The 5,126-nt window shown below is 41.0% G+C and overlaps 1 non-coding gene across 1 annotated transcript; it reads right to left on the bottom strand.

Annotated features, from left to right (window-relative positions):
* Nucleotides 1-985: 985 nt before the first annotated feature.
* LOC136455812 (small nucleolar RNA R71) lies at nucleotides 986-1,094 on the bottom strand. Its single transcript, XR_010759278.1, has one exon. It is a non-coding gene; the product is annotated as a small nucleolar RNA R71 (small nucleolar RNA).
* Between the last annotated feature and the right edge of the window lie 4,032 nt (nucleotides 1,095-5,126).

Here is a 5,126-nt window from a genome sequence, read left to right as displayed (position 1 = left end):
AACGTTATAGTAAACCACTTAGTAAGGAGTTACTATAATCTCATAAATTAATATAGTAATTATCGTAACTCAAAGTGGCTATAGAATAAGTTATTTTGTAGCCATCTACAGGGTAGTAGTTCTATATATATGTATATATATGTTCTTCCTAGTCACATAAAATATTAAAGTACTTCTTAGTGTGATTCTAGAAGTGGCACTAGGTAGTACCAACAAGCATTTCTGGCACCAACACTAGGGATGACAACTTAGTAAAAGATGCTAAGGAATGTAAACAACATAGGGTGACTACTTAAAACAAGTGACACGTTAATAAATACCAACAAGCATGTTTGGTGTCGTTGCTAGGGAAGGTAGCTAGGCAAAGGAAGTATTGATAAACTTATACTTATTGATGTGATTGAAATAACCATTGACCTCTGCTCAAACAGGCTTACCCTTGTTTTGTCAACTTGTGTATCTTATGTAGGGAAATGTTTGATTGGTTTTGACCTTCCAACAAACTACGTTGAAGATCTAGGAGCATTAATCCGAAGGACTACAGCTAAACTCAAGAAAGTCCCAGCTTTAGAATTGGAAGACAACCAGATAAGGTGAAGCTTAACACTAGAATTTGAAGCCATGGCTAACAAGACTCTCCATGAATTCTCTACTCCAACTACAGCTAATATCCGAATTAGACCAATAGTTAATGTTGGAGACAATGGATTTGAGCTCAAGCCATCCCCCATCAACATGGTGCAAGCAAGCCACTTTTGTGGAAAGGCACATGAAGATGCGAGTGCACATCTCCAACGCTTCCTGGAGATCTGTAGCACTTTCACCATCAAAGGAGTGACCCAAGATGCCATACTACTTTGCCTCTTCCCATTCTCACTCTTGGGAAAGGCAAAGCAATGGTTCTATGCTAACAAAGATAGAAATACTACATGGGATCACTACTTCACTGCCTTCCTAGCAAAGTTCTTTCCCACAGGCAAGACTAATGCTCCACGTGGGAGAATCTCAAGCTTTCAACAGCAACATGATGATTCTATCCCTGAGGCATGGGAATGCTTTCAAGATTACATTGTGGAATGTCCTCATCATGGGATGGAGAATTGGCTACTCATGCAGACTTTCTACCATAGATTGACCAACGGTACCCATGAGACTATGGATCCTGCTACTAGAGGTGCATTCCTGTCACTCATAATTTCAGCTACAACAGCTCTTGGGGAGAAGATGACCTCCACCCAAGGTTGGAATGAAGAACATCTTCAGACCCACAAGAGAGGTGGAGGTATGCATCAACTCAAAGAGGTAGACATGATGTCTACCAAGATGGACCTGCTAATGAACAAGCTCGAAGACCGAGCCAATGAGAAGCAAGAAATCATGCATATTCATGATTCCCGCATGACATGTGAAGAGTGTGGAAACACTGGGCATTCAGAGAACAGCTACCCTGAAACTCATGAGGATGTGAACTTCATCAACAATAACTACTTTCGTCCTCAATAGAATCAAGGACGGAATGAGCAACAGAGGTCAAACTACCAAGGTAACCCTCAAGGTAATAATTTCAATCAACCACCCTTGAGAGAATTAATTGCTGGACAAGCCAAACTTATTGAGGTATTAGCTCAAAAGATAGCTACCAATGATAAAATTCTAGAGAACATAGATAATAGAATGGATAGCTTTGCTTCTGCCATTAATAAATACCAATAGTGGCCTATCAAGTTACCCTATTGCTCTATAGGTACAATGGTGGTGGCTGCGATGATGACATTATGAAGCGATATGTGAGACAGGTCAAGGGCGAGGAAGAATCACGGGCAGTGGCAGCGGGTGCTGGCAGTAGACCAATGAGTTGGTGGCTAAGAACATGGGGTGTGTGTTGTGTCGCCACCCGATCGTCAAGGTGATCTATAATACGACGTGGGGATGGTTGTTGATGCCACAGCCAGCACAACTACGCGGCTATAACACCCTAAAATTTGCACTTTTGGAAATAGAGCTAAAAATTTTTAATTTGGAATTTTTGTGCACATGAAATATAGGAAAAAGGAATATTTTTCATTATATCAAAATTCATCATAAGGAGTAGCAACATGTTTATGCATACATGCAGCTGCATATTTATTTTGTGATGATTGGGTTTGATCAAAACTTAAAAAGGATTCAAATTTGGATTGAATTTGGATTTGAAAATTGGGTTTAAGAAATTAAAATGGAATTTCTTTTACTTCCCCTCTCCTTCTTGGTTTCTAACCCAGCCGACCTGTTCTCCCTCTCCCGACCTAGCTGCTCCCTCTCTCCCGTGTAGCCCAGCGGCCAGGTCAGCCTACCCCCGCTCCCGGTGGCCCATCCGCTCTTTTCCCCTCTTCCCCACTGTGGCGCCGGCCTATTTCCACTGGCCCAGCAAAGCCGCATTGGCCTAGCCAGGCCATAGCCTAGTCGTCGCATAGGCGACATCGCACCGTGCCTCCTCCCTCCCTTGCTCTATCTCGCTGACCAACCGACCCTGCGCCCTATCTCTCTGACTCATGGACCCTGTAGGTCAGGCCTTTCTCCTACCTTCGCCGTATGCAGCCCGGACTTCACCATGCCACCGGTGGATCCGTGTCTATGCCGCCTCCTCCTTTGCATTGCCTTGCCTCCCACGTGTTCTCCCATCCATAAATACTGAGCTGCCTCTCCCCATCCTGATCTAGGCCACAGCTACCTCGCCGAGATGTCATGCCACGCAAACCCTAGCATCGTCGCTATCACCGCTTGCTTCACTATGCACCACGCCACCCTCCGTTGCTCCATACCACGGTAAGCTACCTAGTCGTGATCTCTGTTCCCTCTATCTCTCGGTGCCCACGGTTCATCCAATAGTGGACCATAGGCCCTTCTCCAAGAGCTCTAGCGAGCTCACTTGTTCCTAGCCATGGCGCCGCCACCTAGAAGAAGTGCGCCAATGACCTCATCGCCCCCTTTCACTCTTGGCCGTCCATTTGGAAATCTATGGCCCAGATTAGAAGATACCCTTTCGCTATATTTTTATTAAAGAGCCCCTTGGTTTCTTCAAAATAGAACCCGTCGTCCTTAGTTTCTTCCAAAAATAGCCCCTGTCTTTCTTCTTTATCCTGCCCGAGGTCCTCGGCCAGATTTAAAACTCAGAATTTATTTATTTTAATTTGAAAATTAAGTTTCATCTATTTACCAAAGTGCCACTACCTTCTTTAGGCCATAACTTCTCTGTTTTCACTCTGATTTGACCCATTCAAATTGTGTTAGATTTGTAATTTCATAATCTATATGTTCATACTACTATTAAGTATGTTTTCAACTTTTAAAATTCAAGGTTAGATTTAATCTATTATTTTATTAAAGGAAATCTTGTTAAATTCATATCTTCTACGTTTTAGCTCTGATTTGACATGTTCAAGTTGCGCTAGATTCATTGCAACGAGATCTACATGTTAGTAACAATGTTTATCATGTCACTATTTTTGGAATTTCATGGCTTAAACTTTAATTTGAATAATAGTTATGCAACTAGATTTTATAAATAAAATATGATTTGTTTTACTTTAGTTTTATAATTCAAATCTAACTTTGACTTAATACAATTTATATTATTTATAAAATATCTTATGTATATGAATTTATATAGTTAAAATAAATGAAGCCTGTAGTTTTCTTTGCCACATATAAGGCAAATTTATCGATAGATGTATCTTTTTCACTGTAGCTCCGATTAGTGTGCTCTTCGCGTCTATGTGATCGTAGCAACGTGCAGATTTGATTTCAAATTCTTCTTCATTGATTGGTGTACTACTCTAATTTAGATCTATTATTTGCTTCATGTATGATTGCATGGATGCTTGTGTGGTGCTTTATGATCATGTCTAATCGGTGAGATTTGCGTTGGTGATATAAAAGAAGTTGGTGATCCAGAAGAAGTTCTTTGGAGGCTACGAATCAATAGAAGAAGGATCTAAGTTTTAAGGCAAGTATAGCATGGGATCTTCCTTGTTGTCCTATACACCTTCAATTATTTAATTCATGTTGCATGTGTCTACCTTAACTGTCACTAAGGATTTCCTAGTACTTTGTTACCTTGTACCTTGATACCTATGGGGTATTGCATTGGGTAGTATGATGCTAGTGCTCAATTAAAGACCATGATCTTGTAACTTGACTAATGGTATATGCAATAAACATTAAAAGATGTTTTTTAGCAACATGGAACAAGGGGGCTAGAGCATTGGGTTATTTTATGGTGCTCTAGATTCCTCTCCCTAAGGACTTATCTGTAAGTGATCATCCAGGACTTATAGTATAGCTGTGAGGGCTACATAGCTCTGGCTTTAGCTAAGTATGAGGACCTTTTCTAGCTTGTTAGAGGTTACCTTTATGGCACAAGAGGGGTGTGTTTTGGGTTGGATATAGTGCGGCCTCTGTCCGTTAGTGTATAGGCTACACATCATTGTGCCTATCAAAAGGGGAGCCCTACATTCACAGGGTACAGAAACCTAGTAGCCCTAACTTGTTAGATGAACCTTTGAAAGGCTTCATGGTGAACCCTGCTGACCTTTCTTTGAAGTGGGTCAAGAGATTAGCTACCTCGGGCAAAAGGGTAAATCATGACTCACGGTGAAAGCGTACAGCCTCTGTAGAGTGTAAAACTGGTATATCTGCCGTGCTCACGGTCATGAGCGGCCTTGGAACCCTTAGGGAATAGATGATGAACACTGATGATACTGATGATGAAGATGCTCACTAATGATTACTGTTTATGCTATTCATTATTCATGTTTACCTGATCATGTGTTCACATGGGCTTGTGATAAACTTGATGCTACTCAATTGCTAAAATCATGACTCATTAAAAGCTAATCGTAGTTAAACCAGTGTCAGCCTTTTGAGCCTCATGAACCCCATGTTATATTTGTTGAGTATGACATGTACTTATGCTTGCTTTATTTTTTTTAATTATTTGGATAAAAATCCTGGATGGGTACCAGATTGCTAGAGTTTGGAGGAATTAGGCTTATGATCAACTAGTCAGTTGTCCCTGTGGAAGTAGAGTCTTCACCTGAAGATCAAAGTTGTCTTTCCACTATCTATACTCTGAGGTTGTATTCTTT

The sequence above is a fragment of the Miscanthus floridulus genome, chromosome 5 (genome assembly GCF_019320115.1).
Source record: "Miscanthus floridulus cultivar M001 chromosome 5, ASM1932011v1, whole genome shotgun sequence".
Lineage (NCBI taxonomy): Eukaryota > Viridiplantae > Streptophyta > Magnoliopsida > Poales > Poaceae > Miscanthus > Miscanthus floridulus.
Note: the sequence above shows the minus strand (reverse complement) of the source record. Positions and strands in the feature narration are given on the sequence as shown.